This window comes from Oryctolagus cuniculus, chromosome 11 (genome assembly GCF_964237555.1).
Source record: "Oryctolagus cuniculus chromosome 11, mOryCun1.1, whole genome shotgun sequence".
Classification (NCBI taxonomy): domain Eukaryota; kingdom Metazoa; phylum Chordata; class Mammalia; order Lagomorpha; family Leporidae; genus Oryctolagus; species Oryctolagus cuniculus.
Window position 1 is genome coordinate 7,625,303 of NC_091442.1, and position 21,263 is coordinate 7,646,565.

The 21,263-nt window shown below is 48.8% G+C and overlaps 1 long non-coding RNA gene across 1 annotated transcript; it reads left to right on the plus strand.

The window, feature by feature from the left end:
• Positions 1–4,885: 4,885 nt before the first annotated feature.
• Positions 4,886–10,950, plus strand: LOC127487356 (uncharacterized). The gene is made up of 2 exons (XR_007914152.2): positions 4,886–5,117; positions 8,036–10,950. It is a non-coding gene; the product is annotated as an uncharacterized lncRNA (long non-coding RNA).
• Positions 10,951–21,263: the final 10,313 nt, after the last annotated feature.

The window sequence follows — 21,263 nt, forward strand, 5'->3', positions numbered from 1 at the left end:
TCTCTCCATCTCTCTCTCTCTCTCTCTCTCTCTCTCTCTCTCTCTCTGCCTTTCAAATAAGAAAGAAAGAAAGAAAGAAAGAAAGAAAGAAAGAAAGAAAGAAAGAAAGAAAGAAAGAAAGAAAGAAAGAAAGAAAGAAAGCCTTTATTTAATAAATATAAATTTCATAAGTACAACTTTTGGAATATAGCAGTCCTTCCCCTCATACCCACTCTCACCCCCAAACCATCCCATCTCCTACTCCCTCTCCCATCCCATTCTTCATTAAGATTCATATTTAATTATCATTATATACAGAAGGTCAACTTTATGCTAAGTAAAGATTTCAACAGTTTGCACCCACACAGACACACAAAGTATAAAGTACTGTTTGGAGATTAGTTTTACTGTTAATTCACATAGTACAACACATTAAGGACAGAGGTCCTACATGGGGAGTAGGTGCACAGTGACTCCTGTTGTTGATTTAACAATTGACGCTCTTATTTATGATGTCAGTGATCACCCGAGGCTCTTGTCATGAGCTGCCAAGGCTATGGGAGCCTTTTGAGTCCACAAACTCCATCAGTATTTAGACAAGGCCATGGTCAAAGTGGAAGTTCTCTCCTCCCTTCAGAGAAAGGTACCTCCTTCTTTGATGGCTTGTTCTTTCCACCGGGATCTCACTCACAGAAATCTTTCATTTAGGTCCTTTCTTGCCGCAGTGTCTTGGCTTTTCATGCCTGAAATGCTCTAATGGGCTTTTCAGCCAGCTCTGAATGCCTGAAGGGCTGATTCTGAGGCCAGAGTGCTGTTTAGGGCATTTGTCATTCTATGAGTCTGCTGTGTATCCTGCTTCCCATGTTGGGTCGTTCTCTCCTAACTCTTTACTTAACACAGAATTATTCTTAGGTGTTTAAAGCCAATTGAAAATTGATCCTTGTAAAATATAAGAGTGGGAATAAGAGAGGGAAGAGATGTACAGTTTGTGACAGTCCCCACGGACTTACACCTAAGGGTACAGCTAAAAATTTGCCATGGGACTCCAAATCCCATTAAGTTGGCAGGAACCAATGCCATCTTACATGTTGAAGTGATCATATTAAGTGTGTAACTGAACATATAGATAGGATTCAGTGTCAAAGGGCTCACATAAATAAGATCAAGTGTCTGCTAATAACAATAGAAATTAACATTTTACATGGGTGTGGCTGAGTGCGTGACTCCACAGGGGACAGCTCTGGTGACGTGTGCAGGCCACCCCCCTTTTCCGTGGATGCCCTACAGCCCACATGGCTGCACGTGTCCAAGGGGACCCCGGGCCTCCTCCCAGGTCAGCGAGGAGCCGCTGTAGCTCTGCTTTATGCTTCTGCTTTGACACACAGCACGCGTTGGGCATGATATCAGGCTAACGCGTGGGTAACTGCTGTGTCCATGGTTCAATATCCTCAGCTGCACACACTTCACCCTAACACGCTCTGCTGGATCCTCCCAGAGGCCTCAGCTTATTTCAGTTCCTCGAGCCACCGCAGGAGCCCCTGCTTCCAGCTCTCATCCAGGCTCCTCCCTCCCCTCCCTCTGGCCCTCGGGGGCCTCAGCACCAGCTCTCACTGAAGCCGTGCTTGCCCTGGGAAGTGTCACTGACCCTTCAATATCTGGGTGGCCATGATGCCAAAACTCTCAAGGGCCATCTTCTCCTAACATTAGTAACAACAATAGTAAACACTTCAATAGAACTTGCTATATAGCCATGCCAGATATATTTCTAATATGTAGTTTTAGATACATACAGGGATTATTTAAAAAGTTCTTGGAAGGTCTATATTATTTTAAAAAAAACTATTCATGGGTTCAAAACTTTTTTCATTAGAAGAAATTTAACTTTTTTGTTTAATGATAGAGACAGAAAGTCCTCCCATCCATTGGTTCACTTCCCCAAATGGGGTTCACTTCCCCACGTGGCGGGGGAGCTGAAGGCAGAAGCCAGGAACTCGATCAGGGCTTCCAGCTGAGCGGCAGGGACCCAACCCTTGAGCCCTTACCTGCTGTCTCCCAGGAAGCTGGAGTCGGAAGCTGGAGCTGGGTCTGGAACCCAAGAACTCTAATGTGGGACTTGGACGTCTTAGCCCCTAGGCCAAACATTTGCCCCATAAACTTAGCTTTTGATGCTATTTTCCATGAATGTCTTGAAGTAATTTTGTATGTCTCTTAATCATAGCTATCAATAAGCTAAAGCCACCACTGAGCAGGGGGGCATAACAGTAAAATGAAGACATATAGAACGTAGTCCTCACAACCCTATAGAGATGAGAAAACCAAGACATGGAGACAGAGTTTAACCAGCTCCAGCCCACATAGCTAGAAAGTGACACACCGGGACACGACCCTCCCTGACTCCAGGGCCCACACTGACACCACCATCCCTCCAGTTTCCTTGTTGTTCTCTCCACTGGACCGGGGGCAAGGCCAGGGCCGAGGCTGCCCCAAGGTGATGTGCCCACATCAGTGGTGTAGGTGTCAGAGAAGGTGACAACGGCACTTTTGTCTACTGGACTTGATGGAAGGCAAAACACCAAAGCATGTGAGATCTTTGTAAGAATGTTGGAGACTGTTGTGACTAAGCAGCTGGAGAACTGGCTAAGGAGGGGAGCGTGCAGCTAAGAGGGAAACACAGGCATGATGGGAACGTAACGAACCCTCCAGAGGGCGCGTGCACAGTCTCCACAGGGCACCGTGTTTGCATTTTCCCACCAAAACTAGTTCAGAGGCAGAAGACATGATCCTGGTGACATTTCTTGCATTTTGCTATCTTTATAGTAGAATGCAAGAGAGAAATGTTAGGGAAAAAAAAAACAAAACTGGAGGGACCAGTATTGTGGCATAGTGGACAAAGCCACTGCCTGCAACATTGGCAACCCATATTGGAGCGGGGGTTCAAGTCCTGGCTGCTCCACTTCTGATCCAGCTCCCTGCTAACGCTCCTGGGAAAGCAGCAGAAGACGGCCCAAGGGCTTGGGCCCCTGCCACACATGGGAAAGACCCAGATGGAGTTCCAGGCTCCTGGCTTTGGCCTGGCCCGGCCCTGGCTGTTGCAGCCATCTGACTGGCAGAAATGAGATCTCTCTATCTCTCTGTCTCTGTGTCTCTCTCTCCCTCTGTGTGTGTGTCTGACTTTCAAATAAATAAAATAAATTAAAAAAAAAGATATTGCAACATGCTGAAGACATGTAGTACTCAGAACTGTAGCTACACACTTGTGGTCCTCACAATTTCAACACCCGCTTGAGCTTCACTGACCATTTGCTCTGTCCTGAGCACTTGTTCATCCCAGCTGAACTGAGACAGCCGCGCTGGCCACCTGGAGTTTATCCCCTGGGGCGGAAGCACCCGCACACCTCCGGTGACCCCAGAGAACTTGAAAGGCAGTTATTTGGAGCTGCCACGTGCTGTGACTGTAAGATACAATCTGGAGCTCGAAACCTTCCTCGCGAAACAGCGCAGAGAGCCCCTGGGTCACAATGGCTCCCCAGGCACAGAGGTGACACGCATTCAGCAGAAAGCCTACTTTGAGTTTTGACTGTGGCTCTTTAAACACCCCCACTCCACGGTGTGCTGTGCGGCTGGGTTGGGCTGGCCGTGGATTAGGGATGGTGAACGTATTTTCCACATTTGACATTTTCAGTTTACAGCGGGTTCATTGGGATGCAATGCCACTGGAAGTCAAGAAGTGTCTTTGTAACATAGCTTATTGCCAATTATTTTATACCGATTACATATTGAAATGATAAAATTATGGAATATTGGGATTAATAAAATATACTATTATGATCAATGTCACTTCTCTCTGCCTATTAGTTTATTTGATTGAAAAGCAGAGAGAGAGAGAGAGACAGAGAGAGAGAGAGAGAGAGAGAGAGAGAAATACAGACAGGTAGACAAAGATTTTCTACCTGCAATGGCCAGAGCTGGGTCAGGCCAAAGCAGGAGCCAGGAACTCAATCCAGGTTGCCCACATGCCCTGCTAGGGTCCAAGTACGTTAGTCATCATCTGCGGCCTCCCAGGGGACACATCAGCAGAAAGCAGGACTGGAAGCGGAGTAGCCAGGACTCGAACCTGGCACTCTGAGACAGGATATGAGCGTCTTGACCTCTGTGCCGGGTGCCAGCCTCGTCTTCACACTTTTAATATGGTTCCTAGAAAGCTGTAAACTACATATGTGGCTTGCATTCCCTTTCTATTGAGCGAACCAGACTGGAAGTCTGTAAGCTGACAAATACTTGTGTTAATAGAGTATTTTTAAGTGATGGGTGCTTTGAGGAGCTGTGAGAGAGGGCAAGCTCACGGAGAGAGATGGGGGGTGGGGCCCTGGCGTTGCTTCATGGAAGCTTTCAGCGCTGGTCTTTCTGAGGAAGGAATGCTCACGGTTCAAAAGCACAGATAAATCCCGATCTCTAGACAAATTGCTTAGAGCCTGTTCTTTCATTGTCTTATCGGCTGTAAGAGGTAATCGCAGGGAAACAGAGGGGATAAAATGGCTGAACTGTGTTGTGCCGCCCTCTGCGATAGCCTACACATAGAAAATCTTGGAAAGAGTGGACAAATGACCAGCGCGCAGTCTGGTGTAGGCACACGTAATAAAGAGCGTACAGACAGGTTTTTCCTTCCCGGTAGCTATCTACAGCCACATTACAATTTGTCTTTTTTTTTTTTAACTTATGGTAAAACAAAACCTGTGTCTGATGTTAAAGGAGAGGAACAAACCACAGAGCTCCACACTGTCTCTCGGTCGGGCTCATTTCCAAACAACCGTGGTGCCTCCCCCACACCCTCCCGGAGTAAATGCACAGTCAGGGAAGTTCTGCTGGAAGTGGGCGGGGCGCCTGCGACAGCTCCCCTGTCCAGCGCGCTGCTGTTGCTGGAATCGGGTTGATTCGGGCAGCACTGCAGAGCCTAGCACACACACTGAAGCCCCGAGGACACCGCTCCGCCCTGGGGAAATGAAAGTAAACAGAAATCACAGCGGCTGGACTGTGCAGCTACAAAGAGCTGTTGAACTTTGATCAGGAAGGAGGAAGCCGAGTGCCAGGTGCACACACTCTGAGAGCGCCCGTCCCTAGCCGGATGCCATCACACACAGGTGCCACACGCGTTCTCTGCGTTTCAATTAAGCTGGACCACGGCTCAGCATTCTTCCGATATTATAGCCCTGGGATTTTGTACCTGACTCAGAGGCTATGTTTAGGGCATTCAGATCCAACAAAATTAATCCTTTCTCTTTCCAAGTTTCTCCAGGGAACCCCTGGTGTCCCACAGATCATAGTGTGCTGAGACCAGACAACCTGAACTGGGGAAATCAGGGCTGCCCTGCTGTATCTTCTTCTCAGACCTTGATTTTACACGAATCGGAGAGGTTAGATCTCTCCCCACTCTCTAAAGAAAAGCAAAAAAGAAAAAAGAGAAATCGTATTTCCTTTATTTTCCAAAATTATTTTCTGTTTTTCCTAGCGACTCTTAAAAATAGAAGCGGGGCAGTGGCTTCATGGTGCTCTCCTTTGACCGTGACTCATGTCCATGAGACGTAATTTAGGGAGACTTTCTGTAAGGAAACGGTCGGATTCCGATCACGCATATACTGTGCTCTTAAAATGAGGTGTGTCCGGAGTTCTCAGATATCCTTGAAGAGGCACCATTTGAATTGCTATTAGTTCGCTGTCACTGTACGTAAAAGCAGTTGGAGAGGGGTCACTGTGCTCTTACTTGCCACGCAGGACCTCTGTCCTCAAGGAGTTGTATTGTGAGAATTAACTATAAAACTTGTTCCCAGTTTTGTGTGTGTGCAAACTGTTGAAATCTTAGTATGCAGTTGGTCTTCCTGTGTATCAAGTTAATTGGAAATGAATCTTAATGGAGAATGGGACTGGGAGAGGGAGAAGGAGGTGGGGTGGGAGTGGGGGTGGGAGGGTGGGTATGGTGGGAAGAATATATTCCTAAAGTTGTACTTGTGAAATTTGTACTCATTAAATAAAAGGTTTCTTTGAGAAATAAAATAAAATAAAAGCAGTTGCAGTAACAAATGGTGTTCACTGCTCAGTGTGTCCCAGAACAGGGAAGGACCTGGGGAGTGACTTCCCCTCTCCGGTCCCGGCCATCCCACCTCCCTAACTCTTTCCCAGCCCCTGAGTCTGCAAAAGTCCGCAGACACTGCAGCCGCTGGCCAACCCAAACAACAATGGCAGGAAGGAAACCCCGAAGGGGCCAGAAAGAAGTGTCACTGGAAAGGAATTAAGTCCTTAGGACAAAACAGACTGGAAGACGCAAACTATGAGTGTGCCAAGCTAGACAGCGTTGAATCTGTTTCCTTGCTGCTCTGATTTCCAGCTGTAGAAGTGTGTGTAGAAGTCTCTAGTCCTGTGCAATAGAGAGCGTGGACCATAGCATTTACTTTTCCCAGAAATCTTTTATCTAAGGAGCACAAACTTCATGCATTTCATAAGTACAACTTTAGGAACAGTGATTCCTCCCTCCGTACCCCCCCACCCCCACTCCCACCCCTCTTCCTCCTCCCTCTCCTAGTCCCATTCTTATTTTTTACTAAGGTCTATTTTCAATTAACTTTATACACATCCGGTTAACTCTGTACTAAGAGTTCAACAAATAGTATGAAAAAATACACTGTTGGAGAGGACCATGTTAACTGTGAGGGGTACCTGGGGGTGGGTGGGGGTTGGGGGGTGGGCCTCCCCAGTGACAGCGGAGGACTTGCTGGGTTCATTCCTAGAGTATTCATATGCACTGACTCCGCCGGGCACGGAAGAAAATTCTCTCTGGCTTCCCCTCCCCGCTTCCTCTCTCCCTCCCGCTCCCTCTCCTTCCCCCTCTCTCTCTCCTCTTTCTTCCTGCACTATTCAAACGTGAATCTGGATGCATATTAGTGGGGACCCCTGCCTGTTTCCAGAAGAAGTCTAGGAGACACTTGACTGTTGAGAAATGGATGCACTCATCTCAGCAACTTTCAGAAGTGAAACAAGAGTATGAAAAACAACCCGCTGACAGCGATCGCGATAAACGGTGTCACCAGGCAAAGCCTGCTTCTACACTCGGGGAGAGGGAGCAAACACAGCGCTGGTTCCTGAAAACTCAAGGAGGAGTTTGCGCAATAATTCAGATCCAATCTGAGTCCGACCAGGTTGACTCCAGAAGGTGACGTGCCGAGGATTTCCTACAACTGGTTCAGATCAAAAGCTAAATGTTCTGTCCCTCGCGGAAGTAAACTCCACTGCACGGCTCTCTTAAGACACGGAGCGTGACGCCCCACAGGGGACTTGAGATTAGGTCATGTGTTTGTTTCTGGGATATGGTCCACCCTTCACTGCAACGGGGCTCCGCAGTTTGTTCAACCTCTTTCTGGCGATTTCTGATTTGTTCAGACAAAGACCAGAGACTTCAATCCCACCGAATTTACCGGTTGGGTTCTGACCAAGGCGGAACAGAGCCAGAAGGCTGAGGGCATACGCTCCGTGGCCGTGGGGACACAATGTCTGCCTTTATAAGGACGAGGATAGAATCACTTCTCCAACTCCCACCCACCACCTAGCACAATGAACCGGAAATGTTTTCCTTGCCTTTCCTTTTTTTTTTCCTGATGTAGGAATAGAAGAGATTGGTAATAAACAAGTGAGCAATTCCTTTACCTCTTAGAACATGCTTTAAAATAAAAAATAACCATTCTCCTTGTTATAACGCTGCTAGCTTTACATTAAACAGCAAGCCAGAAGGAAAAGAGAGAAGGAGGGAGCAAAGGGGGGCTAAAAAGGAGGGAAGGGAGGAGGGGGGAAGGGAGGAGGGAGTAAGGACGGAAGAAGTGCAGGCGAGGAGGAAAAGACAGGAGGAGGGGAAGGCAGAGCAGGAAGAAGGGGATCAGAAGTCTCCCCCCCAATAGCTTTCATATTTAACTAATTCAAGAGAACATTTAAATACCACCTCTAGTTTGCCTGTCATTTCAGTCTTATATACACTGTTCCTTGGTTGTCACATATCATTAATCTTCCTTAACAGGAGAGGAAGCCAGAGACTAAAGGGATTAGATGATTTTGGGATGATCACGCGCCCTGTGCGAGATTGAGCCCACACAGAACTTGGTACTTCACTTTGAGCGTGCAGCCCTCATCGCCCGTCAAGGGGTTTCTCTATTCTGGTTCTGCCGCAACAGCCACGCACAGCTCACGTTTTCACAGGTGTTTCCTCGTTTTTACGGGTTTGTGAGAAATTTAAGCACTGCTCTCAATGGTGTCCATTGCAGTAGTTCACGGTTCAGTAAAAGGATCCCAACTGCAGGTCCACGGCCTTCAGCGCTGCCCAGGAGCCACACTGAAGCGAGGGGCCCTGCTTGCTGGCCCAGCGTCTCTTCCCGCGGGAAACTACCCTTGCTGCTTAGAAGCAGTTGGCCATTCGGGGTGATCTGGCAACATCTGGAGACAGTTTCGGTTGTCACACGAAGCAGGAAGATGGGGAGGCCTCTGACATGCAGTGGGTAGAGACCAGGGGTTCTGCTAAACACCCCACAGTGCACCAGGTGGCCCCACAGCCAAGAATGATCCGGCCGAGAGTCTCAGTGCTGCCAAGCAGGAGAAAGTCTGCTCCAGCCTCGTTCGCCCAGGGGCCTGAGCCCACCACCAGGGCAGGCGCCGGGTCCCAGGTCTGGACACCTGGGGTCCCCCTCCTCCAGCACTTTTGCCATAGATATTGGGGAATGCATTCTCTACTCCTCTGAGATAAAAAACTTGAGGCCACCGGAAATGTGATGCTGGAAGCCTGAGGATGAAGATCAGGAAGAACAAGCAAGGGAAAGAAGAGGGAGAGAGATCCAAAGAGGTGGGTTGTCACTGAGAAGTTCTATATTTGATTGACTTGTAATAAATGTGTGTGCTCATGGGGCACGATGCAATGTTTCAGTTCACATCTGCAGACTGAATCAGGCTCTGCCTGTTGGGCTTCTGATCGGGATGAGCCTGTAAATTCCACTTCTGTAGGAGCTTTGCTTAACCTAGCATGAGTTGTGTTTCCATGATATTTCAGCATGAGTCTTGGCAGATGCTGGTGAATGAATATTATTATTACTGTAAGAAACCCTTAAATACATCCTAACAATTTTTAAAGCATATCTTTCATCAATGTCTATACTTGGCTACTATTAATAATAAATAGCAATGCAGCCCATTGATCAAGAGTAAAATCCCTTCCATATGTTTTTAAGCTAAGATAGACCCAGAATCGCCAATTCATTGTTATTTTAGCTAAGAGAGTAGAGACAGAGATAAGGTACTGAGGCTCCTAGATGGAATCAAAGACCCAGTACTTGGAAGAACTTGAGGAGTCATGAACACTGACCGGATCCCTGTTTCGGGGCTCAGAATCAAGGCAATCAATGAGAGGCCACTCTGTGTCCCACTGGAGACTTGGCTGGGGCTTTGAATCCTGTTGAGCCTTAGAAGCCCCTCTTCCAGGCCACACTGCAAGTTATCCCCACTAAGGGTGAGGCAGCATCTCCAACTCTATGGATCTGTGGGAGGGACCTCAGGCACAACAGCACAGACCCTCTGAATCAAGGAGGTGGGACTGGAGGAGGACACACTGAGGCATTTTGAATGCAGGTGGACAGGGTACCAAACAACGCTACGGAGAGAGCTTCAGAGGTCTGCTAAGGACCCCTTGGAGGCCTCAGCTGAGTACCCACCAGCACCTGCACTGGGAGAACCTTCCCAACGCTGAGCAAAGAACTGGAACCAGCCGTTTGTCCCAGTCATGGTGGGTCACGTTGTCTTGGATTATTATTGGAGCACACGCCGCCTGCCTGGATGAACTCACAATTTCAGGGGCATTAGGCTGAGCACTCCAAAGGCTCAACAGAGGAGAATAATGAGCCCTCGATTGGCCACTTCTCTGATCCTACCCAACACAGCTTAAAAGGAAGACCCTAAGGGCAGGCATTTGGTCTAGAACTTGCCCTATCAGAGTGCCTGGGTTCAAGTCCCAGTTCTGCACCTGATTCCTACTCACGTGTACCGTGGGAAGCAAGGGTGATGATTTACATGCTTGGGTCCCTGTCAGTCATGTGGCTGTGCTTCCCAGCTCCTCGCTTCAGGCTGGCCCCGTCCCAGACATTGTGAGCACTTGGGGAGTGAACCAGCAGTTAGAAGACCTCTTTCTCTCTCTCTCTCTTTCAAAATATTTTACAAAATAAAGACTCTAAAAGAATCAAACTTAGTCAGTTGTCCTAAACGCTTCCCAGACAGAACAGCTTAAGAATATTGATAGAAACCTAACAACCTGCATCCAGTGAGCTAAAACACACAGGGGCTTCAAAAAGTTCATGGAATAAGAAAAAGTTCATGGATGAGAGGGAAAAAAATCTGTGTATGGATTTCAATTTTTTTTGCACCAAACTAAACTTAGGTCTTCAATCCATTTTTCCATGAACATGTTGAAGTCCCCTTGCATGTGAGCATTTGTGAATCAGAACAGCAGACCTCAGAATTATGAGCAATTGTGAACCATTTATCCTTTAAGACACACATTTTGGGATAGTTTGTTTAAAAGCTAGAAAAAAAAAAAAAAGCCTTGGCTGGCGCCGCGGCTCACTAGGCTAATCCTCCGCCTTGCGGCGCCGGCACCCTGGGTTCTAGTCCCAGTCAGGGCGCCGGATTCTGTCCTGGTTGCCCCTCTTCCAGGCCAGCTCTCTGCTGTGGCCCAGGAGTGCAGTGGAGGATGGCCCAAGTCCTTGGTCCCTGCACCCGCATGGAAGACCAGGAGAAGCACCTGGCTCCTGCCTTTGGATCAGTGCGATGTGCCGGCTGCGGCAGCCATTGGAGGGTGAACCAACGGCAAAAAGGAAGACCTTTCTCTCTCTCTCTCTCTCTCTCTCTCTATCCACTCTGCCTGTCAAAAAAAAAAAAAAAAAAAAAAAAAAAGAATTAATACAGCCCTCACCCTGACTGTTGATGAGCAACTTAATATGTTATCCCTCTAAGTATTTTTGTTTGTTTGTTCTACTTAATACTTTTGGTTGAATACTGTAATCAATACACAATTCTTCTTAAGTGCTGAAACTTAACTGAAAAGTGATCACAGTTAAATATAAGAGTGGGAATAAGAGAGGGAAGAGATGTGCAATTCGGGACATGCTTAAACTGACTTACCTCAAATGGTAGAGTTAGAAACATACCAGGGGATTCCAATTCAATCCCATGAAGGTGGCATGTACCAATGCCATCTCACTAGTCCCAGTGATCAATTTCTGTTCATAATTGATCATAATGATAGGACTAAGAACCAAAGGGATCACAGAAACAAGAATAGTGTCTGCAAATACTAGCTGATAGAATAAAAAAAGGGAGAGAATGAGCCAACATGGGAAGTGAGATACACAGCAGACCCATAGAATGGCAGATGTCCTAAACAGCACTCTGGCCTCAGAATCAGCCCTTAAGGCATACGGATCTGGCTGAAATGCCCATGAGAGTATTTCAGGCATGAAAAGCCAAGACACTCTGGGGAAAAAAAAACCTAAATGAAAGATCTCTGCGAGTGAGATCCCAGTGGAAAGAACAGGTCATCAAAGAAGGAGGTACCTTTCTCTGAAGGGAGGAGAGAACCTCCACTTTGACCATGGCCTTGTCTAAATATGATCAGAGTCGGTGAACTCAGAGGGCTTCCATAGCCTTGGCAGCTCATGACAAGAGCCTAGGGTGATTACTGAGGCCATAAACAAGAGTGTCAATTTGTTAAGTCAACAACAGGAGTCACTGTGCACTTACTCCTCATGTAGGATCTCTGTCCTTAGTGTGCTGTACATTGAGATTTAATGCTATAACTAGTATTCAAACAGTATTTTTCACTTTATGTTTCTGTGTGGGAGCAAACTGTTGAAATCTTTACTTAATGCATGCTAAACTGATCTTCTGTATATAAAGAGAATCAAAAATGAATCACGATGTGAATGGAAGGGGAGAGGGAGTGGGAAAGGGGAGGGTTGCGGGTGGGAGGGACGTTATTGGGGGGGAAGCCATTGTAATCCATAAGCTGTACTTTGGAAATTTATATTCATTAAATAAAAGTTTAAAAAAATTTTAAAATAAAGACCTTTCTCTCTGTCTCAGTCTCTCACTGTCCACTCTGCCTGTCAAAAATATAAAAAGAAAGAAAGAAAGAAAGAAAGAAAGAAAGAAAGAAAGAAAGAAAGAAAGAAAGAGCCCCTTCTCCTGCCTGGATTATTGCAGTAGCTTCCAAACTGGTTTTCCTGGCTCCATTCTCATAGGGGTCTTTCTAACCTAAGCCAAGTCTTGTACGTCTTGAGGCCCCACCTTCCTACGGCTCCCCACTTCCTTCACAGTACATGCACCTGCCATGCACCTGCCACACACGTAGCCTCATCTCTAGGCTCCCTGTCTCGGTCCTGTGGGCCTCTGTCCATTTTCCCAAATACAACCCCAGCTGTGGCCTCCAGCCTCCGCTCTTGCTCCAGGTCACTTTTACAAATGCTCTTCCCTGCCGGCGCCGCGGCTCACTAGGCTGATCCTCCACCTGCGGTGCCGGCACCGGTCGGGGCGCCGGATTCTGTCCTGGTTGCTCCTCTTCCAGTCCAGCTCTCTGCTGTGGCCCAGGAGGGCACTGGAGGATGGCCCAGGTCCTTGGGGCCCTGCACCTGCATGGGAGACCGGGGGAAGCACCTGGCTCCTGGCTTCGGATCGGCGCAGCGCCGGCCGAAGCGGTCACTTAGGGGGTGAACCAACAGAAAAAGGAAGATCTTTCTCTCTGTCTCTCTCTCTCACTGTCTAACTCTGCCTGTCCAAAAAATAATGCTCTTCCCTGTTCTGTCTCATATCAGAGTGCCCACTCCCCTTCGAGGACTTCCCCTTTCCCTCACCCAGCTTCATTGCTCTAGGTAGCACTCATGGCACGCAATGTCCTTCACTCACTCATTTGTCTGCCTGTCCCTGAGCCAGGGTGATATTGATTTTGATTCCTGCTATGTTTATAACCCACTACAGTCTGTGGTAGGCAATCAATGAAAGGGTCTTCTGCATGGAATGAATGAAGAATGAAGATGAACTGAATGTATGATTAACTGCCAAACGCAGAACAGGAGAATTCCAAGTGTACATTTTCCCTCATGGATATGTGTACTGAGAGAAGTTAGAGGCTTCCATTATGGCAAATGTTCTGTAGGAAATGCTTGGGGCAGGTATTTGGTGTAAGACTCTGCTTGGGACGCCAGCATTTGGTATCAGAGTGCTGGGTTCAAGTCTCAGCTTCACGGTTGGCTCTGCCTTCCTGCTAATGTGCACCCTGGGAGGAAGCAGGTGATGGCTTAGGTTGGTCCCTGCCACGCGTGTGAGAGACTCAACTTCAGTTCCTGGTTCCTGGCTTTGGCCTGACCCAGCCCTAACTGTCACAAGCGTTTGGGAAGTGAACCAGTGAATGAGAGCTCTCTCTCTCTCTCACTCTCTCACTCACTCTCTCTCTCTGACTTTCAAATAAATAAAATTTAGAAACTATCAACTTCATCTTATCAGTGCTTGTAAATAACTTAATTTCTGGCTAGAATTTTGTCTCCTTCTTCCAGCCCTCCTTATCTGCCCCGGGCTCCTTTTACCAGCAACTGATAAACTTGCTAGAGGCAGGATTCCATTGTTAAGGCTGAATCTGAAAAGGTGGAGAGTGTGCAGGGAGGAGAGCAAAGCACCCACCTAGACCAGGAAACAAAAGGACCCGTGTGGACTCTGGGAGGAGCTCCTCGGGGTTAGGACATCCCGGGTCTTGATTCAGTGGCTTACTCAGGCGTGTTCAAAGCAGGAACACCCACTGGGCTGCACATCTATGATATGGACGCATCTCTGGATGAATGTGTTGCATAATTAAAAGTTCAGCTAATGCAGAAATATTTAAATGAATAGTCTCTTGTTGATTTAAAAAGAACACAGACCTGCTGCATGTTGTCAGGGGACGATGAGGCTGGAGCAGTCGGCTGCCACCCAGCCCTCTGATCTCTGCCAGGGAGCGTCTGTCGTTCAGTATTGCGCCGGGGACGGGAGACCTCCCGGCAGGAAGTAGAAGCAGTTTGCTCTCAACGTGCTCCCCTTTGAGTGAGGGCAAGGACAGCAACAGACTCAAACGAGCCACCAATGACAAGGAAAATAACAAAAAATTTAAAATGTGGATTTCACATTGTCCTAAACATGATTTCATTTATTAAATAAATGTGTTTAAATGCCAAACTGAACCATAATAAAGAGTGAACAATTGAAAGCAACCTAAATATTTTACAATGGAGGAAAAATAATGTTACAGTTCTGCCATTTGAAAGGCAGAGTTACAGAGAGAGAGGTCTTTCATCCACTGGCTCACTCCCCAGATGGCCACAATGGCCTGTCCAAAGCCAGGAGCCAGGAGATTCTTCTGGGTCTCCCATGTGGGTGCAGGGACCCAAGGACTTGGGCCATCTTCTGCTGCTTCCCCGGGCCATAGCAGGGAGCTGGATCAGAAGTGGAGCAGCCAGGAATCAAACTGGTGCCCATCACATTGTTCCTGTTTCCCTAGATCTTTGCTGGTGTGAACGCCAGCACCTGCAGTGCTGAGAGTAATAGTAACGCAGGGCATTTGCGCCATTCTTGGGAGAACACCGCGCTCCCAGTTCAGGCCTTTCCTCTCCCACCCCGGGTCTTCTCGTAATTGAAGACACACACACCCATGCATGGGTGCTGTAGTAAGTGAATGCTACACAGGTCTGTTCACCCCCTCAGCAAGTGCACACGGAGCACATCATGCCAAACACTTAGGCCAGACACTGGGGGTCTGGTTTCGTCTACAAAAGTGCTCACAGATCGGCGGTAGACCAACAGGTGAAAACCAGTGAATGCTATGAAGTGTGACTGGGGTGACTACAGGGCACGGGGACCTGAGCTGGCACCCAGAAAAGGGCCTGGGGAGGCTTCCCAGAGGAAGTGAAACTGGAGTCCCAAACGCATCTACTGCGGTTCAACCAGGGAAGCGGGTTAAGCTAGTTAGGGTTTGATAGGGGAAGTGAGCGTGGCTATCCAAAGACCTAACTAGCAGGAAAGCAATGGAGAGAGAAGGCAGCCAGAAGACAGAACGTTCTAGAACATGTGGAGCTCATATTTCAGTTAAGGAGCAGGAGAATAAGGGCAGAGAGACCTCCCCAAAGGCTATAATTCTAGGCATGAGTCCCGGCTGCTCCACTTCTGATCCAGCTCCCTGCTGATGGCCTGGGAAAGCAATAGAAGATGGCCCAAGTGCTTGGGCCCCTGCACCCACGTGGGAGATCCAGAGAAAGCTCCTGGCTCCTGGCTTCAGATCAGCTCAGCTCTGGCTGTTGCAGCCATTTGGGGAGTGAACCAGTGGATGGAAAACTTGTCTCTCTGTCTCTCCCTCTCTTTCTCTGTAACTCCCTCTCTTTCTCTGCCTCTCAAGTAAATAAATACATCTTAAAAAAGAAAAGAAAAAAATTAACACTGGAACATTTAAAATACAGTATACAAGTACACATTCCAGTAGGTATCAGAGTAATGATGTCATCACACACACACACACACACACACGCAGGGATAGGGTACGTATCAATATAAACATGTGTCAACATACATGTCAAAATGCTACCAGTAATGGATGCAGTGGACAGTAGAAGAACTGAGTTCTACGGCACCATAGAGGGGACTATGGTGGACATGTTTACTTGTGGATTTCAACACAGTTCATGGAGAAGATTTGAATGTTCCCAATACAAAGAAATGATAAATATCTGATGGAAATGCCGACTACCCTGATCTGATTATTACATACTGTCTACACGTACTGAAATACCACGTGGGGCTGGGGCTGGGGGGTAGGTGAAGTCTCCACCTGCAGCGCCGGCCTCCCATATGCGCACCGGCCTGAGTCCCGGCTGCTCACTTCCCATCCAGCTCCCTGGTGACGCTCCTGGGAAAGCAACAGGGGAAGGCTCAAGTCCTTGGGCCCCTGCACCCACGTGGGAGACCTGGAAGAAGCTCCTGGCTCCTGGCTTTGGATCAGTGCAGCTCCGGCCGTTGAAGCTATTTAGGGAATGAACCAGCAGATAGAAGATCTCTCTCTCTCTCTCTCTCTCTCTCTGCCTCTCCTTCTCTCTCTATCTCTCTCTCTCTGTGTATAACTCTGACTTTCAAATAAATAAATAAATCTTTTAAGAAAAAAGAAATATCACACTGTACCCTACAAAAATGTACAAGTATTATATACCTATTAAATCTTTTAAAATGTTGACAGTAGATTGTACTGTGGCTGCTTTTAAATTTAATCATATTTTCTGCTTTCCACAAGATAGTGAAGAATCTTTCACAGGATTAGGAAAAACGTTTAGACTATTTTTAGTATATTGACTTTGTTGCAGGAAATGCTAGGCCCTTAAGGCACAATTGTCTCCGTTGGTTATGGGGTCACCGAGCAAGTGGAGGGAAGTTCAAAGGGCCCCCCTGCATTGCACGGAGATCTTGGCAAAAGCCACCTGTCGCGCCAGGCACAGGCGTTTCATGCCACGTAATGCACTTCCACTCAACCGTTGGGCTGGGCTGGCGCACAGCTGCCACCTTACTGAGGACGAATCGAGTCCTCCACTGCCACTGTGCCTCACCTTGATCGCATTCCTTTAACGGTTTGTCATCTTCGGTTTCATCACAGCTTCTTGTCTCCAAGCCGATGTGTTTGTGCACTGGCGCACATGCGCCCAGGGGCCCCGTGTGTGGGAGGCTCTGGGCCTCTTCAGTGCCTTCACATTGCCCGGATGGAGCCGGTCAACAGTGCAGCAGGGCCCTGTGGACGAGAGCTCGAACCCCAGCACTGCTTCTGATTTACTCTGTGAATGTGGACCGGTCACGGAACCGCTGGGTCTCAGTTTTCCCATCTGTGCAGTGGGGATGATACCTTCCCCGCGGCATGAACAGGTTCACAGCAGTTTATTAGGTGTTGTATAAAGAATCAGAAGGCAGGAGTTGGAAGCTTTCCAACACTAAGAAGTGAAAAGAGCTTGATGGAGAGGGGAATGCTGAGTACTCTGGTGTGCTCACTCCACCTTACGTACACGAATGGGGTCCTCACCCTGTACCCCACAAACATGGACCGTGATCACGGGCTGCCCCTTGGCCTTCTCAGGAGCATTGTGGGATGTCAGGAGCGGAAGGCTTTAGCACAGTACTTGTTCTCATCACTGTTGTTTTGCATCCCTCGTTAACAACAACAGAAAAAGACTCGGAGGCAAAGTTTGGTAATAGGTGCCACTGGTGGGCCAGCAAGGAGGGGCTGGAAGCGTGCACGTGCTCTCCAGCAGGTCCAGGAGGATCACGCTGGTGGTTACAGCGCCGGGGTGGCACACAGCTGTCTCCCCATCCTGGCCACCCAGGCTGCTTGGCTCTTCCCTGCAACCATCTGGGGCTTCCAGCAGGGAAAGGGTTAATCCCTGCCCCCACAGGGGACTTCCCGCCCCAGGGCCCACCCTGCTGGCCAGGCCTCAGATTGCAGAGCCCGAGCCAGGCTGCCCCCACCCCCTTCCCAGCACTGGGAGCTTTCTTTACTGACCTGCTTGACTTTATTTATTCTTTTTTATGGCACTTAATTGCACGTTCACGAAGGCCTTCCTAATAGGAGACTGGCTAACTGAATGAAGTCCTAAGTCAGCCCCGACCAGTAAGGACAGCCCGGAGACAGAGCTCAGCGACTAAGAAAAGGCACCAAAGCATAGATACTCTATAATCCCATTTGAGCAAAATAAATCGAGCAGATGTTTGTGGGGAAATATATCTGCATAAAACACGAACACACACAGTTCTCCACCCAGCTCATTGATTAGGACTTCGGAAGACTAGACATCAGCAGACCCAGCCTGTACCTCTGTAGAGTGTGTGTTAGTGAGCTGTTGCTTAAGGACCATGTAGAAGGTTTTGCCGGCTCACACTACTTCGGGCCGTTTAAAAGGCCTGGCCTTGAGTACACAGCGCCGTTCACTGTTACTACGCGGCTGCTGTTTCCTGACGAATGCACTCCAAAGAGATGCGGTATATTTGTTGGCCACGGAAAGGGAACCAGTGGGCCAGGGCCTGCACTCTGCCTTCCAGCCCGATTGCGGAGAGCCTGGGACGCGCTGGGAAGTACAGGGTTAATGCCCCTCCCCGCGCAGCCTGCTGTCCCTGCCTGCCACGCTGTAATTAGGCTAATTAAGCAGCAGTTCTCAGAGCAGGATGGAAATGTAATTGGCAGCCGACACCTGAGCTCCCGGAGGTAGACCCTAGGTGGCTGGGGCTCCAGAGGGGTGGAGGTACAGGGGGAAGTGGAGCCGATTTGCCGGGGCTTAGCGAAAAGGAGTCCTTTTCCAGACTCTGGGAGCAGAGGGGTCCCCCTGGTGCATTTGGGGAAGCACAGTGCTGGGCAGGTCTGGACGGCTTTTTGTAAAGGGGATTTCTTCATTCGCTGAGCTTTAGAAGGGCCTCTGGTCCTAGTGTGTGTTACCCAGTTCAGAGGGAGCAGTCCGAGCCCTGGGGGCCCACGGGGGAGGGTTGGCACTAGCCCTCTTGTAACCACAGCCGACTGTGGACTCGGTACTGAAGACCTACTGCGTGCTGGGCGCTGGACAAAGGCTCTTCCCACATCCATTCATTCAGCCCACCCCTCCCAAGGAGACACAGACTACCATGTTGCAGTGAGCCTAGCATATATGTTCTTTTGCCTTATAACTAGGGTTGCCCGGTTAGCAAATACAATACACGGCTCCAATTAAATTTGAAATTGAGAAAGATAATGAACACTTTTTAATAACAATTTTTAAGATAGATTTATCTTGATGAATGTCCCAAAGAAGATAGACTTATCCTAAACATTCATTTCTCTCTGAAATTCAAATTTAAGGGGACATCCTGGATTTTAACAGACAACTCTCCTTATAATATTTCTGGGTCTTGGAAATATTATATTGTATTTATTAGTAACCTTTTTTTTCTTTCCTATGTTTCATTAAGTTAATGAGTGGGGCGAGCACTTGCCACCTGGGACACCTACATCTTGCCTGGCAGTGCCTGGGTCGGGGTCCTGCCTCTGCTACTTCAGTCAGGAAAGAGCAGCTAAGAAAACAGACTTTAAAACCCTCAGTCTAGGAGGCTGGCATTGAACCCGCTGTCTGCTGGTTCGAGTCCCAGCTGCTCTGCTTCTGATCCAGCTCCTTGCTAATGCACCTGGGAAAGTGGCAGAAGATGGCCCACGTGCTCGGGCCCCTGCACCCACCTGGTCACACAGATGGACATGCCAGGCCATTGCAGCCAACTGGGGAGTGAGCCAGCATATGGGAAACAGTCTCTTTGTCTCTCCCTCTCTCTCGCTGTAACTCTGCCTTCCAAATAAAGAAATCTTTAAAAAAAAAAAAGAGTGTATAGAAAAAGAGAAGCTCAAGCTAATTTAAAAAAAGACTCCTCAGTCTGGGTTCAAATCCCAGTACTGATTCACCTGATGAATGGTTATTGAGGCCTCCTGTGTGCCAGGCTCTGTGCCAGAACTACAAACGGAGCAGGGAGGGAACCCGGGATGGGGGCGTGGGGTGACGAGGGCAGGGTCCTGGCCTCCGTGGAGTTTAACCTTACAGCGAAGACAAAACGAGTGCTCAAACTATGTAGTACATGGAAATGATGGGAGTCATGGAGGAAAACAAAGCAAAGCGGGAGGGAGATGGGGAGTGGCCAGGAGCTGCAGCTGTGGTGTAGGGGCTGCCGCAGTGAGCACAGGGGCTGCACTTCTGAATGGACAGGGGCCCGGAGCACTGAGTGAAGACTGGAGCGGGTGAGAGGCAGCCACGCCAAGATCTTCGGGCAGAGCGTCCCTGCAGATGGAGGGCAGAGGTCCTGAACTCGGAGCACATGTGGGCTGTGAGGTGGTGCAGGATTAACGAGAGGAAGGGGGGGAGATGTGGTCAGATGCGCACGGGCAAGGGCATGGACCCTAGAGGCCAGCACACTGACTTTGGTTTTGACATAACACAAAACCTCCTAACTGCGTGGTCTTGGGCAGGTGAATTGCTCTCTAAGCCTTACAGAGGATCCCTCTTCTGTAAATCCAGCTAAGGGGCAGGCAGTGGGTTCAGCACTTAAGATGTCACTTGGGATGCACCGTATCTCGTGTCTGAGTGTCTGGTTTGAATCCCGGCTCGGCATTTGATTCCAACTTCTGCTACCGAGCACCTAGGAGACAGCAGACAGGTAGTGGTGCAAGGGCTTGGGTCCCTGCCACCTACACATGAGCCCTGGATTGAGTCCCTGGCTCCTGCCTTCAGCCTGGCCCAGCCCCGGCTGTCGCAGGTATGTGGGGGTTAAATCAGCAGATAGAAGTCCTCTGTGTGTGTGTCTGTCTCTCTGCCCTTCAAATAAAATGCAAATAAATAGATAAAAATCTTTTTAATGGCGCTGACAGTATATCATACCTCTTGGAGTAGTTGCAGGCACAGAGGTTTGCGAGGACATGGCCCCTAAACACGGGCTGTCTGCCCTATCTGAAGCTGAACCGGAGAAAGACGAAGGGTTCCGAAGTCAGAGATGCGCTGGCCTCGGCCTCCTTGGAGGAGGCGGTCTTGTCTTTGAGTGCTGAAGGAGAGGCAGGGGTGTGACCCATGGACTTGACCTCCTGGCAGGAGCCCACCCTCCACCAAGCTCAGCTGACGACTTCAGATGGCCTCATGGGACTCTGTGCCCAAGGGCCTGAAAGGACACTGGGATGGCTCCCATGGGTGGCAGGAACGGTGGTCAAGACGTGGCTGGTGGGGACAGCGCCACCCTTGTGTGCTGTAAGAAATCTGGGGATGAATCCCTCTCTAGACGGCTACTGCCACACTGCACATATTCATCCCCTTGCTTTGAGTATAATTTATTTAACTATCAGTTTATAGAGCAAGTTTAATAATGGCCGTGCTTAACAGCCAGCTCATAAAATTCGTGCAAACTTAATAGTCGCTCTGGAGGGCCTGTGCCAGCCGGCTCCAGCTCACCAGTGCCTGGGCCCGCTGGTCTTGCTGCCCCTCCTGCTCACCCCACAGACCCCAGCCCAGTGGTACCCAGTGAGGAGATGCTCCGAGCATCCGGCCAGAGCCCTGTGACCTTTGGGTTGGCGAATTCTATGTGTGGTTGGCATTTCCTTGTTCTCCTGACCCCTCACAATGTGTGCCTCATGGGAGCAGAGTTCCTCTCTGCCCTGCCTCCACTCATGC